General features: G+C 44.2%; 1 long non-coding RNA gene across 2 annotated transcripts; it reads right to left on the reverse strand.

Annotated features, from left to right (window-relative positions):
• Positions 1 to 1,670: 1,670 nt before the first annotated feature.
• Positions 1,671 to 5,175, reverse strand: LOC119354507. Of its 2 annotated transcripts, XR_005171005.1 has the most exons (3): positions 4,632 to 5,175; positions 2,728 to 4,201; positions 1,671 to 2,548 (listed from the first exon to the last, which is right to left on the reverse strand). It is a non-coding gene; the product is annotated as an uncharacterized LOC119354507 (long non-coding RNA). The 2 variants fall into 2 exon arrangements; XR_005171004.1 differs by having other exon boundaries at positions 1,671 to 4,201; positions 4,632 to 5,171.
• Positions 5,176 to 8,801: the final 3,626 nt, after the last annotated feature.

Consider the following 8,801-nt stretch of genomic DNA (forward strand, 5'->3'; position numbering starts at 1 on the left):
ACTTGCATGTGTAGGTTGTTTACTTGACTAGTGCTAAGTTGCTAAAATCTGCCAAGACTTAAAACTGGGAAAAGGCTAGATTTTTATTTTGTCAAGTAGTCTAATCACCCCCCCCCTCTAGACATACTTTCGATCCTACACATGCAGATTGTTTTCACACGGGGAGGAATGGTGGGACTACCGAGGGTGAAGAAGAGTCAAGCATGCAAATTGTTTTCACACATGGAGAGGAAAATATTTGGAGGCGAACGAGCTTCCTGCAGGTATGGGAACGGTGGATAAGTCATCTTATTACGTTCTGCACTGCGACCAAGGTGTTGACAACAGATTTGCTAATTAATATCATTGCATGCAATGAACTGACCACTGCATGCCGGGCTAGCTAGTCTCAAGTCATTAAAAACATACATGCCCACACATGTTCAGATTTCAATGTGCACCAAATTACTGCATGCAAGAATTTAGAGAATATTGACTAATGCATGTAAAAATTCTTTGTCAGTTAGTGTTCAGGCATGCATGCAATGCAATAATGCATTGGTAAACACATTTTTTATGAAGAACGAGAGCATTAATTGAGTACTTTTGCAGACTACAAAAACTATTCCACCGCCTTTATCTTGATAAGAGTATGTGACATTTTTTAATCGAGCCCTTTAAACTTGAAGGGAGGTAGTAGCTCTTGTAGCTAACCTTGTTGTGATGACTATATATAACATGACAGTATCATAACGCACCTAGGCGGAGGAACTAGTCTGCATAGTGCATATAAGTTTTCTTCGAAGTCAAAGTACCTCTACTTTGACCAAACTTATAGAAAATGTATCAACATTCATAATGTCAAATCAGTATTTTTATATTCATTACGAAATGTAGTTCCATAAAATATATATTTTGTATTGTAGATACTATTACAAATGACTGTGCGTTGCACCGGGCAAAAAAAGAGATACAATCTGCTTCATGTGCTATTGTGCAACATTTTTATATTCAATTTAAATAAACATTTATAATTAGGTTAATTTTGGTAAATTTTATTATTTTTAATAAAATTTAACGTTTTCATAAAAATTGAACACTATTTGGGCTTGTCCCAAACAAACACTTCTTTTTTTGAAGTTTACACCCCCACTTTATTAAACTAAATTAGGAATTTCGTCTGATACAATGCTAAGAATACAATAGGGGGAACTGAGTCCCAAAGGACCGATGCTCTACTGCTTATTCCTAAGCACGCCAGCAAATGGGCAACACCATTTGCTGTCCTTCGGACCCATGTGATCTTGAACTCGCTCAAAGTTCTGATCATGACCTTTACCTCCACCACCACTTGTCCAACGGATGATAAGTTCCGATCCCGATCATTACCCAGATAGTAGGAAATATATCTCATTTCACTCCTTTTCTTCTATTATCAAGTGCTTTTACTAAATTTTATTCATGGATGTTGGTTATAGTGTATAATGCAACCATGCCAGTGACAAGGAGAAGGAGCAAGCGTTGAGGAGTGCAAGAAGCAGGGTAAGATATGTAATTTTTCATATGATCTTAACTGCTTTGCAACATTATTGCATTTCCAAGGATAATCATAGTCCTTCCGCTTAGTTACTGATTTTGGTGGTAAAATACATATGCACATGGAATTATTCGTATAGATTGCACAAACATTATAAAGGGCCATCAGACTAATCAAAATTTTAAATAACGACGAATGAGTTAGTGCAGACATTATAAAGAAATATCCATGAATGATTTACTGGTTCAGTACATGTAGACATCCTCCTTCAAGACGATCAAGTAGTCCAACTTCCCTGTGTACTAATCTGGGCGTCCAATCTCTGAAAGCTGGGTACTTCATTGCTGGTCGAGTTGTTGTATGGATTTTATTCCAATTTCTTTTCCTCTTCCACATCCGATCCAGTAATCCGTTTCCTTTTTAGTTTGTGATCAGTAGTAGTCTGTTAAAGACACAGATAGTATAAAATCCTCAAATACATCTCTCTGCTGCTTCTAGGCAGACATGTTCTGGTCGTCCTCATAGCTGCCGGAGAATTCCTCTCGCACGAAAGGAGCCGCATATGGTCACGGATCTCGCTGACGATCTTGTGGTCCCGCACAGCGGCAGCCATATGCCCGGCCTCATCATGATCATACACGCTCTTCTCCTCCATGACCTACGGTACTACGTGAGAATGTTTTGTTACATAACAGGAAAGATCATTTTGCAAGCCCCTAAAGAGCAGGTTTGAGCATCATGCCTGCAACCCAATTCTAAAATTCTCTGCATTATCACGGTCCTTGGCCACAAAAGGAGAACATGCCGAGGCCGACCACATCCATGTCTATGCTATGTAAACGGTGCCATAAGGACCACGGGTAGGACGTCGCAGTAAGGGTGCTGCTCGACGATAGATGCCACACAAGTGCTACCAAGCTGGTCGCTGAACTCTCCAGCCTCTATATTTTACTTTTTTGAATCCAGTTTCGTCGATGTGCACTGAACAGGATACACATTCAGTCCCTCCACACAATGTACAGCCTTACTGACCTGCAAATCAATCAGCCCGCCCACATAACATAATCTTACATCCTAGGAGAAAAGGACATTTTTGAAGTAACTCGACGGCTTTATTCGCACAAACAAAAGAAGCATCTAAAGAGTTTTTCTCCACACAAGAGAAGTAATTAAATCGGTCACACGAACTGAACATGGTAACTAATACTTACTGCAATGCATATCCCATAAGCTTGGTCCAATAATGAAAAGCTTTTGCAGCAACACAGATGAGATGTGGTGCTTCCAACCAAAGAAGACCTGCTATTTAGTTGCTTGTTCAAGGTTCAATTGACGGTCACTGAAATGCGACCAACTGCTGTCACAAAGTAAGACATGAGACGCATCCTGGTACAACCATTACTCCCAGATCGAAGTATGCAATTATAACTATTACCGAATGGCAAAAATCTGGCACAAGAATACCAAGTTATAGCGGGTTCGGGTATAAGCATATGCGACTGATGATCCAAATTCTGAACAAATACTTCTGATGAGCTTAGAATCGATTAAGCTATTGAGATTCATAATGTGTGTCAAGATTTTAACAGAGAAAGCATCAGTGTATTGGAACCTGACTACTGGTCCCTTGTTTTGTTTTTCATGATTGCAGAAGCTTAAGTACTTGAGCTATCTACAAAAAACACTAAAACTACTTACGAATCCACTGCACATCTATCAAGGTAAATCATACTGTGGGTGTTGGCATCTATGATCATTCCCCTATTCATATTCTGCAACTCCGGTCACACATATAAGATAAGCTTTTTGTTCACATACTAACAGAATTGTAGCTTCTATGAATCTACTTCAAGCACTAAAGACTTGAATCAACTTTCAGAATTGAGTTAACGTGCACAAAATAAAGAGCTGCCTGTGGTAAGGTGTCATCTCTATTCTTGAGGTCCAATTAACAGCATAATGGTGATCAACTTAAGCAGCATGTATAACAATATTATGTAATTATGCATCTGAATTGAGGAGACTATAATTACTGATGGTTGGGAACTTGGGAGTGTGTTCAAGGAACATTCTGGAAAATAAATTGCAATGTTGTACTACCTGGTAGTAATCATGATCTCACAACGCATGCTTTGGTGAAGGAAAGACGGACAAAGTACATCGATCTGCAGACCGTATCTAAAATATGATGTTCTTGCTACACTAAATTAGCTTCTTACAAAATTACATGTTGATATGGGTGGAAGAGGGACAGGCACATACCTCACAGTGTTCGGTCAACAATTGTAAGCATAGTTATCGTCCATCTAGTACTGTAGGTTCCCGATCTAGAGTTCAATCCGCACACCACCTACATCTTTCACCTGGATCCGCTTTATAATCGAGGGACTCACAACTATACACGCCTCTACAACACCACACTCTTTCTTATGCAACTTGCTAGTGACAGAGATGACCAAATCAATGGCGCAGATATGTAGTAAAATTCCTGCTTGATTCTTCCAATTGCCTCATCAATTTTTCTATTAATTAAACAAAATAACAAAGCAATCACATCATCTATTCATAGAAAGTGACCCAACTTAGATCAAAGCCGCCCTCGTCCCTCCTCGGTCCTTGATTTGTACCTCTCTTGCGGTAACCACTCTGTTTCTGTCAAACAAATGGCCCTTGCTGCATCAAATCCTGCATATATAATGGTGACGTCAGTGGCACATTCTGCAGCTGCACTCATATAGGTTAAAAACACACACACAAAATAAGAGGAGGCAGTGCTGACTTAAACACAAGCATAAAATGCTTATATCATAATTTCGTAGATAGGAAATTAACCTCAACCTCAAGCATGCGAAAAGTGTAGTGAAAACTTAAACTACTGAGATTAGTTTCGTCGTATAGCTGGAACCCTCAATCACTTTTTTGCTTGAGGGCTAGAAAAATCACATCCCCTCAATTTCAAACGAAATTTAGGACAATATCATCAATACAGGAAAGATCTGTAAACTACCAAGGGAAGAAACATGAAGTAAACCTATAGTTTGACCACCTAGTGCTCAATTTCACGAACGAAAAGCCTTAAATATTGGTACAAGCATCCAAGTGCACAAGAAAATACCTCACGGCAGAAGATTCATGCTAGAATAGGTCGGTGTTGAAGTAGTGCAGGACGGAATTCGTGGCTGCCTCGAGCCTTCTCCCTAACCTACAGCAGCAGCAATGGTCCTAAACAACGGAGCTTCAGGTCAACTATAATGGCAAGTCAGAAACTTCGCCCGTCCACCCGAGTCGAGCAGGGGAAGGCCGGCGGATGGGAGGCTTGGTAGTGGCCGAATCCGGGGCGCGGCGGAGCGGAGGATGCGGATCTGGGCAAGGGCGGCTAGATCCGGCCGGATTCACGCGGCGCGGCTGCCGGCAAAGCTCGGGACAGCCATGGCGGCGCTGCAATGGGAGGGAGAGAGAGATGGTGAGAGGAGGGGAGGATGAAGAGGGAGAAGGAGAAGGCAGGTGCGGCGACGTGACCTGTTCCCGGTGGCGGTGATCTCCGGTGATGCCGGCCGGTGCGGCGAGGCGGCGGAGGAAGATGGGGTCGGGGCGAGCGCCTGGTGCAGAGCTGAGCTCCCTGGCTCGGGCGCATGTGTTTTTGCCCCTAAAAAGGACCACGGGTCGAATACACGATAATGCAGGGTTCTTTATGTAAGAACGAAACGTTTTCTCTAATAGGCACTTAAAATAGGACTGCGGGTTGATTCCTAAAACCATAGGGGCCTTTGTAAAAAAAGGCCGCATCGGTGAACCCGGCAGACTCAACCCGTGCTTTATTATTAGGGAAAGATTGACATTTTTAATATAAATTTGGTCAAACTTTGCAAACTTTAACTTGACACAAATCTAATACGGTGAGTAAAAAGGACCAGAGGGAGTATCATGCATGCGGGGTAGGCAAAAACTTGCTCATTTATAGCATGCCGAAGTCTCAAAGGGCGCGACAGCACGAGGGAGGCGACAGTCGTGGGAGGCGCGACGCTTGACGAAATTAGGTGAAAGTTACATGCACGTGTCGGCATGGCATGCGAACAAGCAGAAGCTATACCGTCAGGCATACGATGTAGGTCTAGTAGACATGACATCTAGTGGGTCCCACATAGTACTCGAGAAATCTTTGGGGGCATGCAACCGTTTATCCATTGGGCTATCCACCACCCCACACCATTCGCACGCCCTAGTCGTCCATGTCTTCTACCTTACAATAGTTTGCTCCTAGTCGCCCTGTCCTTTCACATTACAGCAGTTCCAGTTCTCCTAAGCTGCCTCCAAAATCCATGGCCTCTCAAATCTCCATGATTGTTAGTGAGTACAAGATTAAAACCATCACCGATGATGAGTTCATCGTCATATACACCCATAGATCCATGAAGGTGGAAGCATGCCTTGGTCGCTTCCTACACATGTTCGAAAGTTCAAAGGATGAGTAGATCGCTGGGCTAGATGTTGAGTACACCACAATACTAGAAGAGGAGAAGCTTCTAAAGGAGGAAGAGAAGAAGAAGCCCGCCGTCATCCAGGTTTGCGTACATAACATGTGCTTGGTCTACCACATATGCCATGTCGACGTTAGGTGCCAGGATTTTGAGGTCTTCCTCAAGGACAAAAGAGTGAAATTCGTTATTGTAGACTTTACGAACGACAGGAGAGTCCTGGATCGGATAGGCCTCATTGTAGGCCAGCCCTTCGATCTCCAGAAGTAAAGCCTAGTGTCCTCCTCTCAGCCTTCATTATTGACCCTGGCAGCAGCCAAGATTGATCCTTCTTACGGTGAACTAGAGAAATCTCAACCCAAGTTTCATCATGCATGGGAATCGGAGACAATAGATGAAGATCACATCGTGTACGCAACAACGATGCCTACCTTTGTTTAAATATCTGTAAGGGTTGGATGAAGAAGCGGAGCCCAGTGTCCGGTTCAAGCAAAGAAGTATCAGCGAAGAGGAAGAGGGACGAGGACTCCGAGTAAGGTGACAGTGTCGTTGTCAAGCGGACTAGTTGCTTAGTTTTATTTCAAGGGTGTGTTGTGTCGAGCCCCCAGTAGAACTATGTTATGTTCTTTCTCGTTGTTTGAACTCTTTAGTATGTACTAGTATGTATTACTATAGTTCTTCTTGTAGTTGGTACTATTACTCGTTTCTTTGCGTTCCTACCATACTTAATACGTACTAGTAGTATTATTTGGGTCACTCGGTTTGTGAAATAAGAAGTTCACCAGAGCGAAGGAGAAGACGACAGAGAAGCTGCCCTAGTATCTATATTAGGGTGGCACGGTGCCCATGATCTATCTTATGAGTGTTGGATGTGGAATGCAGTTCGTTGGAAAAAATAAATCATGCCCGGGGTTAAACAGATGGAGGGGTGGGGGAGCATGGCGGTGGGAGGCGGTTCACGGGAGGGCGGGGTGGCGGCGGCAGGCGGTTAGGCCTGTGGCGGGCTGGCTGCTTGATGGTTGAGAGAGAAGATGAATAGTGCATCATTTCCGGAGGTTAAAGAAGCCCTTCTGGACGTCCATTTTGCATCCAATGGCTCACAAGAGTCGACTGACCCACATTGTTCCTTCAGATTGCAGGATCCACGTAGCATTGAAGGTCTACAAGGTAGATTCCACGTCCGCACCCGGTTTACGGGCTCAGCACGGGAGCGACCGGCTTCCGGCGCGATAGCCACCATGCAGGACTCCTCCGCGTAGGCGAAGACGACGGTGACCCACTAGCTCCTCCTCACCGCGTGCTGGTGCACACGCTCGTCCTCCTCTTCTTTGTACATTGCGGGCATAGACGCCGCTCCACCTGCTCATGTGCTTGGTAGTGCGGCGACATCGCGAGGAGGGACTGCAGACGACGTGAGCGGGCGAGCCTGTGACTTCATGGCACAGGGATGGTGGGGACATGGCGGTGGTGGGCGAGAAATGGTCGACCGGAGTAGGCGGGCGCCAGCATATGCAGTGTTGAGATCCTCTGCAGTAATGTATGGTGCTGTAGTGCGGATGACATGTGGGGCCGGCTCCCACATGGCAACGACTGTACTCCACCGTACACACATGCACAACGGTGGTGGTGACCTATTGATGAGTGCGCTTATGGGAGCTTAGTTTAGTTGTATGTAGGGTTGATGAAATTTAAAAGAACACCGTACTAGCATGTAATCATGTGCAAGCACGTGCATCACGGCCGCGCTTATACCACATTAGTTAGCACAACATTGATACAGAATCATGTGCAAGCGTGTGCACCGCGACCGCGCGGTCGATCGAATGGTGCGTCATGGTGTTGCACTATAAGGACATCCACCGACCCCTTTTGTATGTGTGAAAATAATCCCCGAATATTAGTCTACTTTTTTTGTTGGAAAAATTCTTTGTGCTACAATATTTCCATATATTTGAATTTAGCTTCAGTTCGTGATTATTTGGATTTGGACGTTTTAGGTGCCCCCTAGAAAAAAATTTGATATAGATTCTGTGTGTGTAACGGAAAGAGAACGCGTCTATGTGTCTATATGTGTGTGGTAGCGGAAGAGCAATGTGGAGACAGTGTGTGTGATAGAATCATGGAGATGTGTGAATGTGCAAATGATCATGTATGAGTGAGACATAGAGATATGCCAAGATGTTGTGTATACATGGGAGAACGGTCTTCTAATTGTGTTTTCTGTGTGTTTTCGCGTGAGAGAGAGAGGAGCATCCATAACATAACAACCATCTCTCTCGATTCGACCGTCCCTCGCATAATCGCATGTAACACATGCATCAACGCACATATTTTGACACCTTAACCCAGCCCCTGCCCGCCTCAAGGCCCCTATATCGCTCTCCATCTTGCACACACAATCTCTTCATGAAAACTCTATTTGGCATGTACCTCTTTGTCACACACACACCATGTACCACACACATACATTTATCCCTCGCTATGTCTCTTTGCCTCACAAACACACTCCTCATAGTCCTCTCTTTGTATCCCGCACACGATCTCTCTATATTGCTTAAACATTGACACACACGATGTATATGTCTCTCACCATTAGCCTCTCTCGCATGCTCACTATGCACGCACATTCTCTCCATAGGTTTGATTTCTATCAATATTTGACATAGACACACACAATCCACCCCCCGAGCATGCTATCCATCCCCATCCAAGGTTATATAGCGACCACTCTCGCTTGTGCTTCTCTGCACCCCGATATGCACACCACCTCGATCTTCAAGGAGGTGTTGGTGCAACAAACCCTGGTATAT

This window comes from Triticum dicoccoides, chromosome 2A (genome assembly GCF_002162155.2).
Source record: "Triticum dicoccoides isolate Atlit2015 ecotype Zavitan chromosome 2A, WEW_v2.0, whole genome shotgun sequence".
NCBI lineage: Eukaryota > Viridiplantae > Streptophyta > Magnoliopsida > Poales > Poaceae > Triticum > Triticum dicoccoides.